Source organism: Bubalus bubalis, chromosome 10, assembly GCF_019923935.1.
Source record: "Bubalus bubalis isolate 160015118507 breed Murrah chromosome 10, NDDB_SH_1, whole genome shotgun sequence".
Taxonomy (NCBI): Eukaryota; Metazoa; Chordata; class Mammalia; order Artiodactyla; family Bovidae; genus Bubalus; species Bubalus bubalis.
The window spans coordinates 96,702,735-96,729,628 of NC_059166.1; the positions used below are offsets into that span (position 1 = coordinate 96,702,735).

Consider the following 26,894-nt stretch of genomic DNA (forward strand, 5'->3'; position numbering starts at 1 on the left):
AATGGCAACCCACTTCAGTGTTCTTGCCTGGAGAATCCCAGGGACGGGGGAGCCTGGTGGGCTGCCGTCTATGGGGTCGCACAGAGTCGGACACGACTGAAGCGACTTAGCAGCAGCAGCAGGTACCCCAAGCTCCTTTTCGGGTACCCTATAATAAACGCTGCCCTTTCCTTCACCACAAGCCCATGTCAGTAGACTGGCCTTACTGGGCACTCTGGCAAGTGCACCCAATTTGGTTGGGTAACAATACCACCTATGAATTTTTTATATGTTTTTCTTTTAGCACCCATCATCAAAAAAAAAAAAAAAAAAAAAAGAATAGGCAACAACATAAACCAAATAAAAACTATAACAGTTTGCTTTCTTTTTCATGGAGTTTCAATTAGTGGTGTGCATGTGTGTGTGGTCAGTTGTGTTGGACTCTTGTGTGACCCTATGGCTCCTCTGTCCATGGAATTCTCCAGGCAAGAATATGGGATTGGGTTGCTATTTCCTACACTAGGGGATCTTCCCAACTCAGGGATGGAACTCCTGCACTCACACAGGCTGATTCTTTAACTCTGGGCCACGTGGGAAGCCCCTCGATTATGGTAAAGAGAGCTTAGTTATTGGTAATATTAAAAATTCACATAGATATGTACCCAGGTAATCAAATAGTAATGTGCATTATTTGAGACTTACTTTATTGTAGGGTATTTGGTACCTATGCTGGTTAATTCTGGTTTGTCCCCCCCAACATTTCATTGCCTGCCCTTCTCTGCTCTGCTTTGTACTCAATGAATAGCAGCATACAGGGTCCCCAAGCAGGGGACCGACCACTGCAGCAGCCAGTCAGGAGGCAGCAACAGGAGACTGAAAGTCCAGGTTCCAGTTCTAGGTGAGTCCACCTTTGCCCCCTTAGGGGCCTCAGCCTCCCAGGCTCTGGGGCTAGGACTGCCGTCATCGACCCTACCAGACCTGGGGTGGTTGTTGACAACTTCCCTCCGTGCTAGACTGGGCACTTTAACTTGAACCCTGACCATACTTCCCTTCCATAAACTGCATCAGGAAAAAACTCTGAGGGTGTCTTTTTTGTCTGCACACAAAGTGATAGAAGAAAATAAGCAACAATTAAGACAATGGGAAATCATCAATAAAAGGATTACATAATCGTGGAAAAAAGCTTGTGTTTCTGTGTTAGTTGCTAAGTCATGGCTGACTCTTTGTGACCCCATGGACTCTAGCCCACCAGGCTCCTCTGTCCATGGAATTTTCCAGGCAAGAATACTGGAGTCGGTAATCATTCCTTTCTCCAGGGGATCTTCCCAACCCAGGGATCACACCCAGGTCTCCCACATTGCAGGCATATTCTTTATCATCTGAGCCACCAGGAAAACTGGAAAAAAGCTTAGACTTCAGTAATAAACTCCAATCAGGTTCTACAGTCCATTTATAAAGGTAGGTTGCAAATCTGATTTCAAACTTTCAAAGGCCAGAGAAAATTTCAGCTTTTGGGTCCCTTTCTTTGCAGGATCTTCTTTTTTTTTTTTTTTTTTTTTTTAATTATCTTTAAATTGAAGTTTAGTTAATTTACAATATTGTGTTAGCTTCAAGTATACAGCAGCAGTGATTAGTTATGCACGTATAGTTCTTCTTCAAATTCTTTTCCATTATAGGTTATTATTAACATAAGACATTGAGTATAGTTCCTGATGCTATACAGCAGTTCTCCGCTGTAAATTAGGATTTTGTGACTAACATGTAATCATTACTGCCTATCTCTGGAGTAGGAAAAGACAACCTACTCCAATATTCTCGCCTGGGAAATTTCATGAACAGAGGAATCGGGAGGGCTACAGTCCATGGGATCCCAATGGGTCAAATTTGCATAAATAAGATACTTCAGTGGCAATCAGTTAAGACCACTGTCTCTTTGTAAGACAGTCTTGCCTCTATCATACTGGGTGACAATATAATGGCCACAGGCAGCCTGAGATCCAGCTATGATGAAGGTAATTAAAGGATTCATTTACTTTCGGTCTTCTGGGATCTATGCATGCAGTCAGAATAATCAATATATTATCATTTCCTTCCTCAGGTAGAAATGGATTCCTGGAATCCTCCTACTGGTTACTTTCTAGGCATTGTGACACAGAGGTTTTATCACAATAAAAGCATCTCCTACCGTGCCTAGCAATGGAAGGATGTGGGTAGTGGAGGAGAAAAAAGATTTAGAATTGTACAGAGCATGATATGACTTCGGTGGAAAATTATTCCAATCATCAGGCCTATAAAACTCTAAGTGGAGAATTTGGTTCTCATCAATGCCTAGTCAAAACAGAAGTTCTCTGCTATCAGCAATAAACTTGATAAACAACCATACTTCCTCTCTTATGGATGGGAATTGTATGAAATAGAATTTATCATAACCCCAGGGTTTTCAGAGCACAAACCTGAAGCAGTACTACAAACAGCACGTCTGACGTTGTGCAAAGTTGCATGTTTTATTCATCTTGGCTATCAATAATAAAATACATGCTAGAGGGAAGATTGAATTAAGTTTCTATTTTTCTCAGGGGGATAAATATAAAATCAATGTCTTATGAAGAGGAGACTAAAAAGCATGCAGTCAAAAATTTTGGAAAAAATGTTAAATCTATCTCAGTCATTTAACTTCTGAAATGATTAAAGTATTGTTCTAAATTTCATGACATTTGTGGCATTTATCAGTTTTCAAATTTGCATTTTCTTATGAATTTGTTTCCTTGTCTCAAATATTCACATTCATATCTGTAGTTTTTTAGTCTTTCTTTTAAAGAGACTTCAAAATTAATTAAGAATGCAGATGCCACAAAACCCATTTTGTTCTGTTTTTTATTTCTCCCTGCCATGGTAAAGCTAAGATTGCCAATTACATTAAATTGTTCTTAATATTAAAAATTATGTGTATTTTTGTTAAGAGGAAGTATGTATTTCCTTGCATTAGTGTCTAATCCACAATGGTGCATTAATAAAGGAATACAGAATTCAGATCAGTAATAATGATTATATTTTTAAAAAATTTTAAGAATGAATATATAATACCCAGGAGAGAAAAATTAAGTTAAAAAAATTCCATGAAATTAAACATGGAATGTTATATTTGGGGCACCCCTCTATTCAACACCCACTTGAATAACTTGTTGGGAGTTATTAGAGACATAAATTTAGGACAGGCCCTCAAAGAAAACCAAGACAGAAACACAAGATGCATTTCTGCAATCTTACAGTGAAGCCTATGATTGAACAAAAATCAGTGCAAAGGACAAGCTAAGCTGTGAGCCTAAATGAATATGAAATAGCCTGGGATTTGGGGAAGAACAAACTGGAGTGGGTGAGGTGGGTGCCCTCCTTCTAACAGAAATTCCAGCAGGAGTAGAAAGATAAACATCATGACTCAGAGTAGGTATCTTAGGCGCTGTACCTCCACTGAGTTTTTCAGGCTTAGGTGACTACCAAGAATTACACCCAATTCACCCAACTGGGTGACTACTAAGAATTACACCCAATAGATGGACAAAGAGAAAATTATTCTCTCTTACAGAATGGAATACTTAAATTTAAAGAGAAAGTAAAATCTTCAAAAGTTAGATGAAATCTACAATTAACCTTATTGATCGTGGCATAAGGTCACAGAAGAGATCAAAAGCCTTAAGATCAAGTCACCTTCATACCTATTCAGATCCTGCACTTTTCTGATAGCGGGCAAGTTCCTTGACATAAACGTTATCATCTGCAAAATAATGGGGCTGCAGTTGAATTTCTTAGGTTCTTTCTCTATCCAAAAGCCAAGCCTGACAACAAGGTCCTATGACTGGTGCCTGATCTAAAGAGCCACAGCTTTCCTGACTTAATTTTCTTTGACAAGTTACTCAATCTCCCCTTGACTCAACTTCCTCAAGGGCCAAACAGAGATAACAATATCTTTTTCTCCTTCTAATGTATTTGACAGGAATGGTGAAAAATTACACTGTTCTTAAACTAAAAGAACACACTAAACTTAGCATGCCATGGTGAATACTGCACCTCAGAAGGTCACTTTACAAATGCTAGTTTTTAGGGGAAAAATATGCTTGGGGACTTTCAGGTATTTTACAAGTGAAATCGAAGTATATTAAAGCACATTTGTTAGCACTCATAGCACTCTCTCACAGAACTTAACAATTTGCTAGTTATATAATACACGTTTAAGTTATTAATATGTATTCAACATCTTCTCCTCTGAAAGGTAAGATACACAGTCAGTTGTTCCTTGTTGTTCTTCAGTCGCTCAATCGTGTCCTACTCTTTGTAAGCCCATGGACTGCAGCACGCCAGGCCTCCCTGTCCTTCACCATCTCCTGGAGCTTACTCAAACTCATGTCCATTGAGTCAGTGATGCCATCCAACCATCTCATCCTCTGTCATCCCCTTCTTCTCCCGCCTTCAATCTTTCCCAGCATCAGAGTCTTTTCCAATGAGTCAGCTCTTCACATTAGGTGGCCAAAGTGGTATATAATAAATATCCAATGTGTTTTTACAAACATACATGGTTGAAGACGTATGTTACATTTGAAGACCTTCAGAAAGAGAAATAGAACGATCCTCCACAATAATACATTTCATCAAAAATTTTTTTTAAAAAGTTTTATCTCTGCAAATTGCAGCACAGAAATATTAGATTTCCACCTTGTACACAGGATTCTCAGCTATTTGAAAATTAGCTTTATGCTTGTGTGTATGTGTGAGTGCCCAGTTGTGTTTGACTCTATGCAGCTCCATGGACTGTAGCCCTCGGGGCTCCTCTGTTCATGGAATTTTCCAGGCAAGAATACTGGAGCAGGTTGCCATTTCCTACTCCAGGGGATCTTCCTAACCCTAGGATCAAATCCACATCTCTTATATCTCCTGCACTGGCAGGCAGATTCTTTACTACTGTGCCACCTAGGAAGACCATCATCTATCCTAATGATATCTTTAATTACATCTGAATTCTGAAGAAGTCCCTTCACCTCCCCCCAAATTTCCAATTTTACAGATCCCACATCTTCCTTTCTCTTGGTTTACATATCATTTCACTGTATACCACTTAGAAGCTTCCTGAGATACTGGCGGGCAAGTTTTTTCAAATATTTGGCCTTAGGGTGTCTTTAGGCAAACATTATGTGGGATTGACCACTTAGTTGACTACAGAATTCTCAGTGGAAAATCATTACACTTGAAAAATTTAAAGGAATTTATCTTGTACACAGTTTAGAATGTCTCCATGAAGTGGCATTCTTCTTTTATTCACTTAATAACACAGAATTCTTTGTCTGTTTATTTGAATGTATTTTTTAAATCTTTTTTAGAAATTTATTTTTATTGAAGTATAGTTGATTTACAATGTTGTGTTAGTTTAGGGTGTACAGAAAAGTGATTCAGTTATACATACATATATTTTTTTCAAATTCTTTTCCCTTATACAAAATATTAAGTAGAGTTACCTGTGCTAAACAGTGAATCTTTATTGGTTATCTGTTAGTACATAGTAGGTGTATCTGTTAATACAAAATTCCTAATTTATCTCATACACACACACCCATCCCCTTTGATAACAATAAGTTAGTTTTCTATGTCTCTGGATTTCTTTCTGCTAGATTCATTTGTATTTTTAAGATTTGACATATAAGCACCATCATGTGATATTTATCTTTCTCTGTCTGACTTATTTTGTTGTTGTTATTTAGTTACTCAGTCGTATCTGACTCTTTGCGACCCCGTAGACTGCAGCACACCAGCTTTCCCTGTCCTTCACCATCTCCTGGAATTCGCTTAAACTCATGTCCATCGAGTCAGTGATGTCATCTATCCGTCCTGTCCTCTGCCTACCCCTTCTCTTCCTGCTCTCAATCTTTCCCAGCATTAGGGTCTTTTCCAATGAGTCAGTTCTTCACATCAGGTGGCCAAAGTATTGGAGTTCAGCTTCAGCATCAGTCTTTGCAATGAGTATTCTGGGTTGACTTCCTTTAGGATTGACTGGCTGGATCTCCTTGCAGTCCAAGGGACTCTCAACAGTCTTCTCCAACACCACAGTTCAAAAGCATCAAATCTTCAGCACTCAGCCTACTTTAGGCTCCAACTCTCACATCCATGCATGACTGGAACAACCACAGATTTGGCTATAGGCACCTTTGTCAGCAAAGTGATGACTAAGTTTGTCATAGATTTTCTTCCAAGGATCAAGAAAGTCTTTTAATTTCATGGCTGCAGTCACTGTTTGCAGTGATTTTGGAGCCCAAGAAAATAGTCTATTTCCATTTTTCCCCATGTATTTGCCATGAAGTGATGGGACCAGATGCCACAATCTTAGTTTTTTGAATGTTGGGTTGTAAGTCAGCTTTATCTACTCTCCTCTTTCACCGTATTTTGCTTAGTATGATAATATTTTGGTCCACCCGTGTTGTTGCAAATGGTATTATTTCATTCCTTTTTTTATGGCTGAGTAACATTCTACTGTATTTAAATACCACATCATCTTTATCCACTCATCTGTCAGTGGACATCTAGGTTGATCCAGTCTATTGGCTACTGTAAATAGTGTTGCTATAAACACTGGGGTGCAAGTATCTTTTTGAATTTTAGATTTCTCCAGATATATGCCAGAAGAGTGGGATTGTGGACCATAGTTTATTAACTAAAAATGAAATAACATTTGAATTTTCTATTGTCTCTACTGTTTATATGCCAGTTGTTTCTCTGTTATGCTTTTTTTTTTCCCCTGGAAATTTTTAAAATCTTCCTTTTATTCCCAGTGTTCAGAAGTTAATAATGATGCACTTATCACCCACATCCTTCAAATCACTGTCCTTGGAAATTGGGCCTAAATCTGGATACCATGTCCTGTACTCTTTATTTCTGAAAAAACTAATAATCAATTATATACTTATCTATTTATGTATTTTTTGCACATGATATTTTTCTATTTTTGGAATTTCCATCAACCATTGTTTCTTACAGATAGACCCCATACCTTTTTGATTCTTTCAGTTCTCACTATCCATCTTTGTACTTTTCCTACTTTCTATTATCTTATTTTTATACTAACTTATATTTGAACTTCTATTTTGCTTCTCATATCTTTAATTTCTGAGAGACTTTCAGATTTGTCAATTTTTAAATTATTATTATAGAGAAACAATATATTCTTCCATTCTCTCAGGATAATAATTTATAGCTTTTCTGAAGCTTTCTTTTGCTCTCTGAAAGTCTTCATTTTCTGTGTTCCCTTCCTTTTTATTTGGATTTGTAACATTAGAGGTTTTCCTTAACTCACTGAGGAGTAAAGCATTGAATGAGTGGTCTGTCACTGCAACTTGTGTCCAATCAATAGGGTTCACAAGATGCACTTCGAGCTTTTCCACCAGAGTTGAAAGTCCATGTTCAAGTGTGAGAAGGTCTTTTGTCTGAGCTGGTTCAGTTCCTGCTCAGTTTCCCAGAAGGCTGTGCAAGTGTGAGAATCAGGGGTCTTGTGGAGACTGAAGCACCATCTCTTTCTTGACAAATTTTCATTCTCTGTTTTGCAGAGCACATCACCCCACCCCACCCCATAACTGTGAGACCAAATCCAAACATTCCCTGGTTCCATATCTGTTTATTTTTAAAATATACAAAAGTATAGGCTCCTATTTTAAAAGAAAGATTATTTCCAAAAGGACATTTTATGATTATTTTAATGACAAGAATTAACATAAAATTAAATTATATGGTATATAGCATCAGTTCTACTCCAAAAGAAAATCTATTTACGTGTGATTGTCTACTATTTTAAACACGTCCTCAAAATTTTTCTGAAAAATTACCCTTTTATTCATATTACAATCTTTCATAATTGCAATTTATACCATATTGCTCTCATTTTCCTCCCAATGGAATCAAGTCCCTCTTAATAAAGGCTATATTAAAAGAGTAAGCCCTCATTAAAAGTAGGCCAGACATCTCAATTCAGATTTCAATGACCCCATTATACAATGCAGAATTAAATCTTAAGAAAGGGCCATATTCTGCATTTTTTAAGTGTTGGGAGGTCTAAAATATACATCTTTTGTCCCTGTTTTCTCCCTGAGCTAAAAGGTTATTATTAAAAAATCAGATTGAGTTTTTTTTGTCTTTTTTTCTAACTGACTTCAAATGAACTGAAATAAACAATGCAGTGTAATTAAAAGTAAGATTTGCAAAGCAAAAAGTCATTGCAGAGGCTCAAGAACAAGCCAGATTAATAACTAAGACAGACTGGTAGACAAACCAAGTACATTAAATCCAGAGTGACAGAGAAAACTGGAGGCAGGCGTGAGAGCTCTCAGGGAACTACTGGAAGAATACAAATTATTGTAAAACACAAGGAAAAAGAACAAGACAAAGCCTGCAAACCCACAATCCAGAGCTAGATTTCTCCCACATCTGTGTCACCACATATTGCAAAATTTTAAAGTCACAGAAAAATCTAGATTTTTTCAGCTCTTCTTGGTAGTATGAGATCAGTCAACACTCGTCCCGTTTCCAACCAGGGATCAAACCTGCATCCTCTGTATTGAAAGGTGGATTCTTAACCACTGGACCACCAGAGAAGTCCCATTGCCATTATTTTTAATATGAATATTTACTCAATAAAACGAAATGCACACTCACTGCAGAAATCATTAAAAATATAGAATGTGTAAAGGAAAAATACTCATAATTTCACAATCTAAAATAATCACTATCCTGCTTGTTTTTAATACACATGTATTTTTGTTAACTTGCTTGCTAAAATTTAATAGCAATTATACAAACAGAATTTACCATGTCAGTAAAAGTTTTTGAAATAATTTTTTTCTATGACTGTATTGTATTACCTCATATTGTATCACAATTTATTGCCCAAGGTTTGAGGACTATGTTTCTAATACAGCTTATTATAAATATTGCCATCAAAAATATTTACTAGCATCTCACATTATTTTTGTAGACAGATAATGGAAAGAAGAATAATGAACCAATTCATTTGAAACTATACAGGTAAACCAACTTACATAATTTTAGCCGTGTATATCTTAAGTCATATTCTGACCAGCGTTGATTAGTTTTGTTTTAAAATATTTAATTATTTGGCTTTCAAAAATCACTGAATCAGCTACTCATGTGTCACCTGTCATTTATTTTATTTATGGTATTTAGTATACACGGAATGTGAAGTCAAGTGGGCCTTAGAAAGCATCACTACGAACACAGCTAGTGGAAGTGATGGAATTCCAGTTAGAGTTCTTACAAATTCTGAAAGATGATGCTGTGAAAGTGCTGCACTCACTATACCAGCAAATTCTGAAAACTCAGCAGTGGCCACAGGACTGGAAAAGGTCAGTTTTCATTCCAATCCCAAAGAAAGGCAATGCCAAAGAATGCTCAAACTACCACACAATTGCACTCATCTCACACGCTAGTGAAGTAATGCTCAAAATTCTCCAAGCCAGGCTTCAGCAATACATGAACCGTGAACTTCCAGATGTTCAAGCTGGTTTTAGAAAAGGCAGAGGAACCGGAGATCAAATTGCCAACATCTGCTGGATCATGGAAAAAGCAAGAGAGTTCCAGAAAAACATCTATTTCTGCTTTATTGACTATGCCAAAGCCTTTGACTGTGTGGATCACAATAAACTGGACAATTCTGAAAGAGATGGGCATACCAGACCACCTGACTTGCCTCTTGAGAAACCTACATGCAGGTCAGGAAGCAACAGTTAGAACCAGACATGGAACAACAGACTGGTTCCAAATAGGAAAAGGAGCACATCAAGGCTGTATATTGTCACCCTGTTTATTTAACTTATATGCAGAGTACATCATGAGAAACGCTGGGCTGGAAGAAGCACAAGCTGGAATCAAGACTGCCGGGAGAAATAACAATAACCTCAGATATGCAGATGACACCGCCCTTATGGCAGAAAGTGAAGAGGAACTAAAAAGCCTCTTGATGAAAGTGAAAGTGGAGAGTGAAAAAGTTGGCTTAAAGCTCAACATTCAGAAAACGAAAATCATGGCATCTGGTCCCATCACTTCATGGGGAATAGATGGGGAAACTGGAAACAGTGTCAGACTTTATTTTTGGGGGCTCCAAAATCACTGCAGATGGTGACTGCAACTATGAAATTAAAATATTCTTACTTCTTGGGAGAAAAGTTATGACCAACCTAGATAGCATATTGAAAAGCAGAGACATTACTTTGCCAACAAAGGTCCGTCTAGTCAAGGCTATGGTTTTTCCAGTGGTCATGTATGAATGTGAGAGTTGGACTGTGAAGAAAGCTGAGTGCCAAAGAATTGATACTTTTGAACTGGGGTGTTGGAGAAGACTCTTGAGAGTCCCTTGGACTTCAAGGAGATCCAACCATTCCATTCTAAAGGAGATCAGCCCTGGGTGTTCTTTGGAAGGAATGATGCTGAAGCTGAAACTCCAGTACTTTGGCCACCTCATGCAAAGAGTTGACTCATTGGAAAAGACTCTGATGCTGGGAGGGATTGGGGGCAGGAAGAAGAGGGGGCAACAGAGGATGAGATAGCTGGATGACATTACCAACTCGATGGACATGAGTTTGAGTGAACTCCGGGAGATGATGATGGACAGGGAGGCCTGGCGTGCTGCAATTCATGGGGTCGCAAAGAGTCGGACACGACTGACTGACTGACCTGAACTGAACTGAAAATATTTTATCTTGAGGAGTCAAATGTATTTTATGTTGTTAATGGTTTCTTCCTTTGCTTTCTATGGTAAAATGTCCCAATGCCACTAAAACCAGAGAATCAATAAATTTGTTGGAGAATTATAACTATTTGTTCTATTTTGAAAAAATTTATTAATACTTCTGAAACTTTATTTGGTATATGATGGAAAGCTTCTATACTACCTTTTTGTTTGTGGACATTAAATTTAGATTATATGGCACAACTGAAAGTTAACAATATAAATAAAAATATTAAAGTAACTTATTATTCTGAATTTATTTTCTTAGGCTTAATTTCTATCATCAGGCTACCCTTATTGTTATCTTCATTTATGTAATAGGTTTTGTCTTTAAGGATATTCCCAATTTGGAGTAAAACAAAAAATAAGATTATGTTGAGTATAACAGGCTGCATTAATAGAACACTTCAAGTATTCTTTGATCATCCAAGTGTCTGAAATATCACTGTTACGAGATTCTTGTAAAAGATGGTCAAAAGCCAGTAGAGTATATGTACCACATCTGGGTTCAGGAAAGAGAACTTTACCTGTCACGCACTGAGTAGACCTGGTTCCCCAAGCACAGTGCCTAGTAGTTTCATCCCTGGATCCTTGGTTTCACAGTAAGCCTTGACAGAGGAACTGTCCTTGCTGGGCTAGCAAAATCTCCCAGACACCTGCTTGTATTTTATCTGCCTGCCTCCAAAAGCCCTTCTTTACTATTCATGCCTGTTTCCTCCTTACCTGGAACCCAACACTTCAATACCATGTCACACTAGGGCAAACATCTGACAGTATCTAAATCTGAAATGGATAGCTATAGAATCTCTCCTGTATTAAATGGAAAAAAGTTCTAAAGTGCACTAACCTAGTATCTATTCCAACTGCAGTCTGATTGCTAAGGTTGTTGTTATAATTATTATTACTTACTGCCAATATGCTACTGGGGAAGAATGGAGCAATAGCTCCAGAAAGAATGAAGAGGAGGGGCCAAAGCAGAAATGACACTCAGTTGTGGATGTGTCTGGTGGTGTAAGCACGTCTGATGCTGTAAAGAACAACACTGCATAGGAACCTGGACTGTTAGAGTCTATGAATCAAGGTAAATTGGACATGGTCAAGCAGGAGATGGCCAGAGTGAAAATCAACATTTTAGGTATAAGTGAACTAAGATGGATGGCAATGGGTAAATTTGATTCAGATGATCATTCTATCCACTTGTATAGGCAAGAATCCCTTAGAAGAAAGGGATAGTCATAGCCCTCACAGTCAACGAAAGAGTTTGAAATGCAGTACTTGGATGGAATCTCAAACACAACAGAATGATCTCGATTTGTTTCCAAGGCAAACCGTTCAACATCACAGTAATCCAAGCCTATGCCCAAACACTAAAAAAGAAGCTGAAGTTGAATGGTTCTATGAAGACCTACAAAAAGAAGCTGAAGTTGAATGGTTCTATGAAGACCTACAAGACCTTCTAGAATTAACACCAAGAAAAAATGATGTCCTTTTCATCATGGACAAATGGAGTAAAACAGTAGGAAATCAAGAGATACCTGGAGTAACAGGCATGTTTGGCCTTGGAGTACAAAATGAAGCAGGGCAAAGGCTAACAGAGTTTTGCCAAGAGAACACACTGGTCATAGCAAGCACCATCTTCCAACTCCACAAGAGATGACTCTACACATGTACATCACCAACTGTCAATATCGCAACCAGACTGATTATATTCTTTGCAGCTGATGATGGAGAAACTCTACAAAGGCAGATCATGAGATACTTATTGCAAAATTCAGGCTTAAATTGAAGAAAGTACAGTCAATCACTAGGTCTGTCATGTATGACCTAAATCAAATTCCTTATGATTATATAGTGAAGATGGCAAATAGATTCAGGGATTAGATCCGGTAGACAGAATGCATAAAGAACTATGGAAGGAGGTCCGTAACACTATACATAAGACAATGACCAAAACCATCCCCAAGAACAAGAAATGCAAGAAGGCAAAGTGGTTGTCTGAGGAAGCCTTAGAAATAGCTGGGAAAAGAAGAGAAGTAAAAGGCAAAGGAGAGAAGGAAAGATGTATCCAACTGAATGTCGAGATCCAAAGAATAGCAAGGAGAGATAAGAAAGCCTTCTTAAGTGAACAATGCAATCGAGGAAAACAATAGAATGGGGAAGACTAGAGACCTCTTTAAGAAAACTGGAGATACCAAGGGAACATTTCATGCAAGGATGGGCACAATAAAGATAGAAACATCAAGAACCTAACAGAAGCAGAAGAGATTAAGCAAAGGTGGCAAGATTTCACAGAAGAACTATACAAAAAAAGTGTTAACGACCTGGATAACCACAGTGGTGTGGTCACTAATCGATAGTCAGACATTCTGGAGAGTGAAGTCAGGTGGGCCTTAGGAATCATCACTACAAATAAAGCTAGTGGAAGTGATGGATTTCCAGTTGAGTTATTTAAAATCATAAAAGAAGATGCTGTTAAAGTGCTGCGCTCAATATGCCAGCAAATTTGGAAAACTCAGCAAGGGCCCCAGGACTGGAAAAGATCAGTTTTTATTCCAATCCCAAAACAGGTAATGCTAAAGAATGCTCAAACTACTGTACAACTGAACTCATTTCACAAGCTAACAAGGTAATGCTGCAAATCCTTCAAGCTAGGCTTCAACAGTACACGAACTGAGAACTTCAGATGTTCAAGCTGATTTTAAAAAGGCAGAGGAATCGGAGACCAAATTGCCAATATCTGTTGAACCACTGAAAAATGCAAGGGAATTCCAGCAAACTATCTACTTCTGCTTTATTCACTATGCTCCTCCATCCATGGGACTTTCCAGGCAAGAGTACTGGAGTGGGGTGCCATCACCTTCTCCATATGCAAAGTACATCATGGGAAATGCCAGGCTGGATGAATCTCAAGCTGGAGTCAAGATTGCTGGGGGAAATATCAATAATCTCAGATATGCAGATGACACCATCCTAATGGCAGAAAGCAAAGAGGATAAAGAGCCTCTTGATGAAGGTGAAGAGGAGAGTGAAAAAGTTGGCTTATAGCTCAACATTCAAAAAACCAAGATCATGACATCTGGTCCCATCATTTCATTGAAAATAGAAGTGGAAAAAATGGAAACAGTGACAGACTTTATTTTCTTGGGCTCCAAAATCACTGTGGACAGTGACTGCAATCATGAAATTATTGAGTCCGCATCACAGACTAAAAAGACATGAGTTTGAGCAAACTCTGGGAGATAATGCAAACATGTAAGCCTGGCTTGCTGCAGTCCATGGGGGTCGCAAAGAGTTGGACACAACTTAGTGACTGAACAACAACAAAAACAACCTGCCTAAAGGCCAGTCTGAATTTAGTCCAGCTCTATAATGAATACTCTGATACCACATTTAAAAAGGAAAAAGGAGAAAAGAGAAATAATACATCTTGAGAAAGTCATTTTTAATTGAAAGCAGTGATGAATAGTAACCATCTTTACTCTGAAAACTAGTTAAGTATATTTATATGTTGAGTGTTTAATACTGTTCTATAACTAGATGCATAATGACTCAAAAGTCAGTACTGATGCAAATTTTCCTACAAGTTTCTGATGGTTAATCTTATGTGTAACCTTGACTAGACCACAGAGTGACCAAATATTTGAAAAAACACTGTTCTGGGTGTGTCCCTGAGGGTGTAGCTGGGTGAGATTAACATTTGAATACACAGATTCAGTAAAAAGCCATGGTCCTCCTCAGTGTTGTTGGGCTGCACCCAATCCACTGAAAGCCTGAATAGAAAGAAAAGGCAGAGTAAATCTCACTCTGCCTGACTATCTCTAGTCTTCTCCTGCCCTAGGACTCAGATTGGTACTGGAACTTACACCATCTGCTCTCCTGCTTGTAGACCATGCATCCTGGGACTTAACCTCCGAACCATATGAACCAATTTCTTATACATACGCGCGCGCACACACACACACACACACACACATGAAAATATATAATAGAACAAATCTCTCTATACATACATGTATATATAATAGAAAGAGCAACAAACACTAATGGTGCTGTTGCTCTGAAGAATCCACACTAACACAGAGTAAATAATAACAACATGAAAGTTTTTTTTAAAATACTTAGATAAAATGTGTCGGAGAAGGCAATGGCACCCCACTCCAGTACTCTTGCCTGGCAAATCCCACGGATGGAGGAGTCTGGTGGGCTGCAGTCCATGGGGTCACTAAGAGTCGGACATGACTGAGTGACTTCACTTTCACTTTTCACTTTCATGCATTGGAGAAGGAAATGGAAACCCACTCCAGTGTTCTTGCCTGGAGAATCCCAGGGATGGGGGATCCTGGTGGGCTGCCATCTATGGGGTCACACAGAGTTGGACATGACTGAAGTAAATTAGTAGTAGTAGATAAAATGTGTAATTATTTTTTATGCAGGCTCAGCTGCCCAGCTGGGTCCAACTCTTGCAGCCCTAAGGACTGTAGCCTGCCAGGCTCTTCTGCCCATGGGATTATCCCAGCAAGAATATTGGAGTGGGCTGCCATTTCTTCCTCCAGGGGATCTTTCCAATCCAGGGATCTAACCCAGATCTCTTGTGGCTCTGGCATAGGCAGGTAGATTCTTTACCATGAGAGAGTTCTTGAGTGTGCTTATACATGTAGTAGTCATGAAATGTGCTTTTTTTTTTTTTATCAATATGACTGTCCCAATTAATTGGAATTTTCTCATTTAAGTGCCAACAGATTGCATTCAACTTAAAATATTTTCTACAAAAAGTCCTTTGGAAATGCATTTCTTCATTTTTAAAACTATGCATACCAAGTATACCATAGATATTTCTTACTTCACGTCAGCATTTTGCCCATGCGCTAATGAACTGTATTATAACATGAGCATTGTTCTCAGATTAGGGAATACACTGGTGTCATTGGAAGAGTTCAGGTTCTGGGTACAGACAATCCTTGGTTGTAAGTCCAGACACCACCTTTGGGATTTAGGAAGTCACTAACTTCTGGAATGGCTCATTTTCCCTTCAGAATTATGGAAACAGCATTAGCCCTAAGTAGAGTGACTAGAAAATTTCAGATACTATATAGACAATACGTGCCACATTACATGACATTATTAGCATCACAGTTTTCCATTACCTCTAATCTGAAAAATCAGATGACCAATATTATTAGAACTTTTAGAAATTAAGTTAATCAATCAATCAATCATCAAAACAGCTTTAAAAGCTCCTCTGATAAATTAAAGAATCTTTAGTAGCAACAATTATGATGATCATTTCAGCCCGATTAGAAACTTTTTTCCCTTCATGCAAATATCCAGGTATCTTTCAAAAGGGCTGAATAGCTAGATTCAAATTTATTAAAAGATCCTAACTTTATTAACTAATTTGACTTTAACTATTGTAATAAAGATATTAACTTATTACATCTCAAAAGATTGTGGAAAAGTTTTATGTTTTAGAATAGTGACACAATTCATAAAGAGAATTTAAGAGAAAAAAAATAAAACAAAAAAGTAGTTTTAAAAATGTCCTAATAAGTTTCCAACTTTATCACCCAGACAACTTATATTTAATTTCTGTTAAAATAATAACGTCACAGAATTTGAACAGAATTTAACTTTATTTAGATAACAGATTAAGAAAGCAGTAAAGATTGAAATAGCATTACTTCATGGAATAGCTTAGAGATTTCAAGGGCAGCTATGTAACTCATTTAACTATCACGTGTAGGCAAGAAAAGTTGCAAAGGTAATAAATAAGAAAACAGGAGCATTATTCCATAACTAGAATCTCTTTCCTTTTGGGGTGATTTTAAAGCATTGTATTGAAATCACTCTTTCTCTGTGTGCTATGTCCACATATTACTGATAAACTGATCCCTTGCTGCTGCTGTCACTTCAGTCGTGTCCGGCTCTGTACAACCCCATAGACGGCAGCCCACCAGGCTCCCCCATCCCTGGGATTCTCCAGGCAAGAACACTGGAGTGGGTTGCCATTTCCTTCTCCAATGCATGCAAGTGAAAAGTGAAAGGGAAGTCACTCAGTCGTGTCCAACTCTTAGCGACCCTGTGGACTGCAGCCCACCAGGCTCCCCCATCCCTGGGATTCTCCAGGCAAGAACACTGGAGTGGGTTGCCACTGATCCCTTACATTCTATCTAAATTATGGGATAAAAGCTCTGAGTTCTAAGATGGTAACCCTATAATTTTGAAATAGAAAATAAATTTAGCAATATCTAGCTTAATTGCCAAGTTTTATTTATATATATTTTTATAAATATGAATTCTATAAATCCACATAAGATATATACAAGTTATATGTATATAAAATATTCATATTTTGTTGATGTTATTCACTTGTATTCACCTGTTAGTAGGTACCTGAATGTATGCTTCAAGAGAAGGGTAAACTAACTATGAGACCAGTTTTAGTTTTGCCAAATATCAAAATGAATCCGCCACAGGTATACATGTGTTCCCCATCCTGAACCCTCCTCCCTCCTCCCTCCCCATACCATCCCTCTGGGTCGTCCCAGTGCACCAGCCCCAAGCATCCAGTATTGTGCATCGAACCTGGACTGGCAACTCGTTTCATACATGATATTTTACATGTTTCAATGCCATTCTCCCAAATCTTCCCACCCAAAGTTTAAAAACAAAATAAAATTTAAAAAAAAAAAAGTGTTGAAATATGATGCCTAGAAAAAAAAAAAAAGAGAGACCAGTTTTAAATGATTTCATTCAGTCCTCCTGGCTCCTGATCCCCAGGCTTAGAAATTAATTTCTACCCTGTTGGGTTGGCCTTGTGATTCCATTCAGAGTGGCCTAAAGACTTGAGGATGAAAGGAGATGAGGCACTCGGCCGCGTTTCAGACACAGAATCTCCACAGTCCAGGATGCTCCACAGCCTGTCACCAAGGTACACAGCAGAGGCTGTGCTCAGGCCCTCGCTCCAGAACTTCCCTTCCTGTACCCTGTCCGCTGTCGGCCTTTCACTCCCCTCTCTGCTTGGTTTGTGGAGGTCTATTTTTACTGCCTCTATCCTTCCTTCTTCGTTCTCTCTTTCCTGTTTCCCAGTTTATTTTTTCCAGCTTTATTGTGGTATAATTGATAAACTAAAAAGTGTATATATTTAAGGCACAGAGTGGGCTTCCCATAGAATGGGCTCAGATGATAAAGAGCCCACCTCCAATGCAGGAGACCTGGGTTTGATCCCTGGGCTGGGAAGATCCCCTGGAGGAGGGCATGGCAACCCACTCCAGTATTCTTGCCTGGAGAATCCCACGGACAGAGAAGCCTGGTGGGCTACAGTCCATGGGGTGGCACAGAGTCAGACAGGACTGAGCAACTAACACACAGGCACACAAGGCATAGAATATCCTTTTTCATATATGTACATGTGTGTTCAGTCATGCCCAGCTCTTTGCAACCCCACAGATTGCAACCAGCCAGGCTCCTCTATTCATGGATTCTCCTAACAAGAATACTGGAATGAATTGCCATTTCTTCCTCCAGGAAAACTTCCAGGTATCGAACCCGTGTCTCCTGTCTCTCCTACATTGTAGGTGGGATCTTTACTACTGAGCTGCTTGGGAATCACTGTTTCACATATGTATAGCTTGTGAAATGATGGCCACATCAAAATAGTTAACATAGCCTTCACCTCACATAGTTAAAAATTCTTTGTGTGTGATGAGAACAAACAGGATCAAGCCTCTTGGAAAATTTCAAATCATAGAAAATAAATAAAATCATATTAATAACTGCAGTTACTATGCTGCACAGCAGATGTTTAGATTACATAACCAAAACATAGGATCCTGGGACCAAAATCTCCCCACTTCCACCTCTGGCAACCAGCATTCTGCTCTCTGCTTTTAGATGCTCCACATTTTTTTTTTTTTTTGGATTTCACGTGTGAGATCTTACATATTTGTCTCTATTTGGTCTATCTCCTTTAGCAAAATGCCTTCCAAGTCCATCCATGTTGTTGCAGATTTACTTCTTTTTAAGGCTGAATATATACATGTATGGATGTGAGAGTTGGACTGTGAAGAAGGCTGAGCACCAAAGAATTGATGCTTTTGAACTCAGGTGTTGGAGAAGACTCCTGAGAGTCCCTTGGACTGCAAGGAGATCCAACGAGTCCATTCTAAAGGAGATCAGCCCTGGGTGTTCTTTGGAAGGAATGATGCTAAAGCTGAAACTCCAGTACTTTGGCCACCTCATGCAAAGAGTTGATTCATTGGAAAAGACTCTGATGCTGGGAGGGATTGGGGGCAGGAGGAAAAGGGGATGACAGAGGATGAGATGGCTGGATGGCATCACTGACTCAATGGATGTGAATCTGAGTGAACTCTGGGAGTTGGTGATGGACAGGGAGGCCTGGCGTGCTGCGATTCATGGGGTTGCAAAGAGTCGGACACGACTGAGCAACTGTACTGAACTGAACTAATATACATATATCTGGGCTTCCCCAGTGGCTCAGAAGTAAAGAACTCATCTGTAATACAGGAGGCACAGGAAAGGCAGGTTTGATTCTTGGGTCAGGGGGTCAGGAACATCCCCTAGAGAAGGAAATGGCAACCCACTTCAATATTCTTGCCTGTAGAATCCCATGGACAGAGGAGCTTGGCAGGCTACAGTCCACTGAGTCACAAAGAATTGGACATGACTGAAGCAACTGAGTATATACACACACACACACACACACACACACATATATATATATACACACACATATATATATCTCTCTCTCACATTTTCTTACATATTCATCTATCAACAAACATTTAGGCTGTTTCCATATCCTGGATATTGTAAATATTTCTGCAGGTAACATAATGATGCAGATATCTTTTCAAGATACGAATTTCATTTACTTTAGATAGATACCCAGAATTGCGAATGCTGGATTATATGACAGTTTAATCTTTAATTTTCTGAGGAACTGCCATACTGTTTTCCATAATAGCTATACTAATGTACATTCCTACTAACAGTGCAAAAAGGTTCCCTTTTCTGTACATCCTTGCCAACAAACTATCTAAAAGAGAAATTAAAAACGAGTCCCATTCATAGTAGTGAACAATACACATAAAGTATTTAGGAATAAACTTAACCAGAGTTGAAGGAATTAAAGAAGAAACACACAAATGAACATCTTTACGTTTATCTCTGTCTTCTTTAACTCCTTCGTTAGTATTTTATAATTGTCAGTGTGCTAGTCTTTCAACTGTTTGAACATTTCATGGATTACAAAATTAGTACTGTTAAAATGTCCATACTACACACGGTGGTCTACAGGGTCAATGCAATCCTTATCAAAATCTAAATGACAGTCTTTACAGAAACAGAAAAAAACAATCTTCAACTTCATGTGGATCCACAGAAGACCCAGAATAGCCAGAGCAATCTTGAGGAACAACAGAGCTGGAGGCATGATACAAAATACATTACACAGCTATAGTAATCAAATCAATATGGTACTGGCATAAAGACAGAGACCAATGGACCAGGATACAGAGCCCAGAAATAACAACATACATCTACAGTCAACTGTTCCTAGACAAGGCGCCAAGAACGAAAAATAGGGAAAGAATAGTCTCTCCAATAACTAGTGTTGGGAAAACTGCACAGCCACCTGCCGAACAATGAAATTTTATTCTTATCTCCCACTATATAGAAATTCAACTCATAAATAGTCTTAAATATAAGACCTGAAACCATAACACAGAAAAAAAAATAGAAGGAAAAAGCTTCTTGACATTTGCCTGGGCAATGATTTTTTTTTTTTTTTTCTTTCAGCTATGACACTAAAAAACACAGGCAGCAAAAGCAAAAATAGGCAACTGGGATTGCATCAACCTAAAAATCTGCACAGCAAAGCAAACAACTGACAGAATGAAAAGGAGAAAATATTTGCAAACTAAGATGTCTGATAAGGAGTCAATAAGCAAAGTATATAAGGAACTCAACTCAATAGCAAAAATAAATAACCCAATTTAAAATCATGGGTTTCGGACATGAATAGACTTTTCTAAAAAGAAAATCAACAGGAATTTCCCTGGCAGTCTAGTGGTTAAAATTTCACCTTCCAATGCAGTGGGTGCAGATTCGATCCCTTGTCGGGGAGTTAACACCCCACCTGCCTCACGGACAAAAAAGAAAAAGGCAGAAATAATACTGTAACAAATTCAATAAAGACTTTAAAAGAAAGACAGACAAATGACTCTCAGTATATGTAAAGATTTTTCCTTTTCTTGCATTATATTTTCCTCCTAAATTTATCTACCAACAAAACACCTATGAAAACAAAATGTTTACATTCACCGTTCTCAATATTTTCTTATAGGACAAATAACTGAATTCAGTTTTTTTTTTTTTTTCTTTTGATGATGTCTTTCTTTTGAGTCTGTCCTGAAGTTGCTTTTTGTTTACCTGTTTCTCCTCAATAATGTTGACCTCTGCTTATCAGAGCCACTGTGATCAGTATAGAATGAGATTTCAAACAGAAGGTTACAGGAACAATCAAAGGTAGAAGTAACTATTTCTGCCAATAAAAATGTAAGCAGAAGTGATACTCCTAGTCTATAACAAACTTACAAACTTTCCCTTTCCTCTGCTTGGGTACAAGAATCTCCATGTCCCTATGGGGTGCAGAGCCACAATAAAGGAATCGGAATCCTAATATCACCTCCTGAAGGGAGTGAGTGAGTGAAGTCGCTCAGTCGTGTATGACTCTTTGCAACCCCATGGACTGTAGCCCACCAGGCTCGTCTGTCCATGGGATTCTCCAGGCAAGAATACTGGAGTGGGTTGCCATTTCCTTCTCCAGGGGATCTTCCCAACCCGGGGATCGAACCCAGGTCTCCCACATTGCAGGCAGAAGCTTTAACCTCTGAGCCACCAGGGAAGCCCTAAGGAAGCCACCCACAAACCAGGAACACCTTCACTGAACTGTTCTGTGAACAAGAAATAAATTTTTATTGTGTTCGGCTACTAAAACTTTGGAGTCTGTTTGTTTGTTTTTCTTTGTTCATTTTATTTTTTTAAATTTATTTATTTTTTATTTTTTTTTAATTTATTACAACAGTAAACATTATCCAATTAACATACTATCAGTCTCTTTTTTGGTCTAGACTTAAACATATTCACAGTAATCTAACAAATATTTAATTTTATGCAAGTGCCTTCTATACAGTTTGAATGTTGAAATCCCAGCATAAATATTCACAAGATGATTCACAGAAAAGGTGAAAATCTAAACAATAAATAAACTGGAATAAAATTTAAAAGAAAAGGAGGTTATAAAAGTCATTCACTTGTATTTATGTGCATAATACTAAAACATCTGTCAGGTAAGTCACTGGAGACTTTAAAATAACATCTTTTGAAGTTTTTTATTGTAATTATAATGTTCGTTTTATTTGCTATTAGCATTATTGTTTTAATTTACATATTCTGATTTTCTGAATCCTGGAATTAATGGAGTGTTAAGATTGTTAGCCTACTGACAACCCTGAATATTAAAAAATCATACTAAAGTTCAGGCGTATGAGAAATGCTAACAAAGGTAGATTAGAAACTGGCTATTAGACTCAATAGGGAGGAACCCTGAAAATAATGATCCAAACCTGGATGTACTCCCCAATGTCATACGTTTCACTCCACCTAATTTTCTTCTGATCACATCCACATTCCAAATTCCAAATGAATGAAATTGTTTTTTTAACCACCATTTTTCATTCTATACACCTGTTATTAACCTGTTCTACAGCAGGGCTCACAGATCCAAAAGCTTACTGTGTAGTGGCCTCACCCAGGACTTCAGGTTATACTTCCAGGACAGCAGTGAGTCTGTGATGAAACGCAGGAGGCATTTCTACAAGGAGCAGATACCAGGCTCCAAGCAATGCTTGGTGGAAATGCCTGTCTAGCGATTCTGAATCTTCTGATTTTTTTTCCAGAAAAATTAACAATTCAGAGCTCCACATGAAACTAACTTTTGAGACACTGCAAAGCAACCAAAATACATGGTGAGCACAGCCCTGACCTGTGTTCTGAAGATTCTAACTGCCTGTGAATGAATGAGGGTGTATTTTTAATTGCTTAAGAAAAAGCAAAGCAATGCTTTTGCTCCTCATTCAGGGGCAAAGATACTTTGGTCTGTCTTTTGATTCAACATGACCTAGAGAGACAAGATGGCATTTTCCATGATGATTTTATTAATGAAAGATCATCCATGAACAGGGGAGCCTGGTGGTCCATGGCGCCACAAAGAGTCAGACACGACTGAGCTACTGAGCACACACATCACTACTGTTAACTTTTTCAGTGTCATATACCTGATGGCATCACTTTTTTTTTTTTCACATAACTGAACAAAAAATTTGGATGCATCTTTTTGTGTAGTCCCCTCTATTATGACTTGAAATTACATTTTAAATTCCTATGACTCTATGTATATCAATAAATTCTGAATGTTCCACTGAAACATTCAGGTGGGGAAAACACACAAAAGGGAAAAGTAGTGACATCCCATAAAAAATTCTGAGCTAGTGTTTGCAGTGACAAGAAGAAAATAACTTCAGAAAGTAATTCTTCAGAAAACTCAGAGTTATCAAAGATTTGTATTGAACCAAAAGCCAGTAGAAATGCACTGAGGACAGCAAATATTTCACCAGTTAAGAAAAGAAATCTATATGCAGTATAAAAAATAGACTTTCAGTTTTATATACAGTTTTTGATCTGTTGTGAACCTCTTAAGAAATGCAAATGTCTGAATAAAAGTAAGGAAAGAATGTTGCCATATAAAGAAAACATTCTTGCCAAAAATTAATGTATAGCGTACTTCCTGTTTATGTATGCTCTTCGCCAAAAAAGGAATGATGAGCACTAAATAGGATTTATTTAATATTTCCGGAGTCAAACAGCAAAATTCACTTAGAACAAACAATATTCTGAAATGGCTGGGTCCTGAGTAACTGCATCATTTTTTCTGCAAATTGACTCTCAGAATTTTTAAAAAAGTATCCTTTTAAGAAAGCTATTTGTATTTAAATGCAGGATAACTCGACTGGAAATCCTTGGCTGCCTGACTCCTTATATGCACAGAAGAAATGTATAATTAATTCAACAAATATACATTAAAAAGCACATGGTACGCATCACTATACCAAGAGCTATGGAGAACATAAAAGCAGTAAGATACTGTACTTGTCCTGGGGGATTTTACAGTCTGTTCTGTGGGAACAGAATACTACAGAAATATTAGAAAATAAAACAAGTGCCTAATAATGTAGCTTGAAAGAGATTCACAACATAGGTAGGTGCTTAAACCGCAGTTCTCTGGCTGTGAGTTAGCTTTATTACAGTTTCACTACTGCATTAGCATTCCAGAAAGACAATACCATCCATAAAAATGGCACACTTTCCTTTGGGAAACAAACAACAAAATGTTGGAAGATAATTTTAAAGGAAAGTACTCTGTAGGTCAAAACATTTTGAATAAACAAATACAAGGTTTTTATAAATATATAAATGATAAAATGGGACAAAGAAAGTAAAGCACTTTGGGGAGGGGGGTGAATGGTAAACAAAATGATGAGTTGAATAGGAGAATGGACCTTTCTATAATTTTATATACATGTTAAATGATGATAAATCTAACCAGAAAAAAATAAAACTAAAGAAAATCATCAAAGAGCATAAGTGACATTCAGAAACAATGAGTTTGTCAACTACTACATATCTGGGGACTGGGTGATTAGAAAGGGTCCAAATAACAAAGAGAGGACTTTTCCTAAGCTCCCCTCAGGGAGAAGCGGGGACCCCCAGCTAGGTAAGGGGCTCCATCACCCCGGGCCTCTACTCTCTGCATCTAATAGGCACGTTGTAGCCTCTTACTTCACTTTGGTTTCATTTTTTCTTTGAATTATCGCATTTATTTCCCTCAACTTTATTTCTCAGCTCTAACTACTATTTTTAGATTTTAAACTCAGTTGCAGTTTTTTTTTTTCCCTCCTTGCTTTTGATCCTTTAGAAAGCCTATCTTAAATCTTCTGTGTACCTGTTTCTTTCACTACATTTTATTCTGGCTACTGGCTTTAAGCCTGAATTTAAATTTCATAGCAATAATTTATTATTTACCTCCTTTGCTTTCTCATCTTCTTTGAATTGACTACCAGTGAGACATAAGCTTAGATGAAGCAATGTCAACATATCAGACAAAGGACAATGGAGCTTATCTTACTCCCCACTACCCCGTGCTTTGCAATCATGGCTTCAGAAGAAAATGTTAAATTTTCTCTAACAATACCAACGGTTTGTAACTGCCAAATAAAAACTGTTGCTCCCCATCTAGTTCTTACAGAAGGAAGTCACTAGCCACTGTAGTCACAGACCTTCAAAACCACCTGAAAGGACTTGAGAGAGGAGGTCCGGAGTAAGGCACTCTGTGCTCTGGGAAAAACTGGCAGAACAGGTCTTCAGACAGTTAGATATTTTCAGAATATTTTATGAGCCCAACTTCTTGCCTCTTCTCATGTCTAGAAAAGCACTAAAATCATTAATGATGATATCGGCTCTTTGTGACTAGCAGCAAGCCTCTGCCAAAATGTGTGGTTGACTGAAGGCACCCTCTTCACCAAAATCACATGTAACACTGATTTCCACCCCTGCCCCCTCCACCGGAACTCCATCCCCTCTATGAAGCAATTCGTCAGAGCTACCTGAGAGGTTCTCTACTGGGCTATTGTCCTCAGTTCAGTTCAGTTCAGCTGCTCAGTCGTGTCCTTGCAACCCCATAGACAGCAGCACACCAGGCCTCCCTGTCCATCACCAACTCCCAGAGTTTACACAAACTCATGTCCATTGAGTTGGTGATGTCATCCAACCATCTCATCCTCTGTCATCCCCTTCTCCTCCCACCTTCAATCTTTTCCAGCATCAGGGGCTTTGCAAATGAGTCAGTTCTTCGCATCAGGTGGCCAAAGTACTGGAGTTTCAGCTTCAGCATCAGTCCTTCTAATGAATATTTAGTACATTTATAAACAATGATATCCTTTACCATTTACTGGTTTGATCTCCTTGCTGTCCAAGGGGTTCTCTCTCAAGAGGCTTCAGAGTCCTGATTACTTAATCTCTTGCCCTCAGGGAGTGAGTCATCTCCCCTGCTGGAGTTTGGGGGAAGGGGCTGGTGTTGGCTACAGAAACTTCTAATCTTGCAATCACACTTTCTCCAGGCAACCACCCTCCTCAGGTTACCTAAGAGTCATCTAATTAACATAAAAAAACATCTTTTCATGCTCTAATCACAGAAATTCTAAGGGTTTTAGGAGCTCTAACAACACAACAGAAGACTCTACAGGTCAACATCACCAGTTGGTCAACAGCAATATCAGATTGATTATATTCTTTGCAGCCAAAGGTGGAAAAGCTCTATCAGATCAGATCAAATCAGATCAGTCGCTCAGTCGTGTCCGACTCATTGCGACCCCATGAATCACAGCACGCCAGGCCTCCCTGTACATCACCAACTCCCGGAGTTCACTCAGAACTAGAGCCAGTGATGCCATCCAGCCATCTCACCCTCTGTCATCCCCTTCTTCTCTTGCCCCCAATCCCTCCCAGCATCAGAGTCTTTTCCAATGAGTCAACTCTTCGCATGAGATGGCCAAAGTACTGGAGTTTCAGCTTTAGCATCATTCCTTCCAAAGAAATCCCAGGCCTGATCTCCTTCAGAATGGACTGGTTGGATCTCCCTGCAGTCCAAGGGACTCTCAAGAGTCTTCTCCAACACCACAGTTCAAAAGCATCAATTCTTCGGTGCTCAGCCTTCTTCAAAGTCCAACTCTCACATCCATACATGACCACTGGAAAAACCATAGCCTTGACTAGATGAACCTTTGTTAGCAAAGTAATGTCTCTGCTTTTGAATATGCTATCTAGGTTGGTCATAACTTTCCTTCCAAGGAGTAAGCGTCTTTTAATTTTCATGGCTGCAGTCACCATCTGCAGTGATTTTGGAGCCCAGGAAAATAAAGTCTGACACTGTGTCCACTGTTTCCCCATCTATTTCCCATGAAGTGATGGGACCAGATGCCATGATCTTCGTTTTCTGAATGTTGAG

The 26,894-nt window shown here is 38.5% G+C and overlaps 1 protein-coding gene across 3 annotated transcripts in view; it reads right to left on the minus strand.

Moving 5' to 3' along the window:
* ADGRB3 (adhesion G protein-coupled receptor B3) overlaps positions 1 to 26,894 on the minus strand; it is an 884,190-nt gene that overhangs the window by 817,838 nt on the left and 39,458 nt on the right. The window lies entirely within an intron of this gene.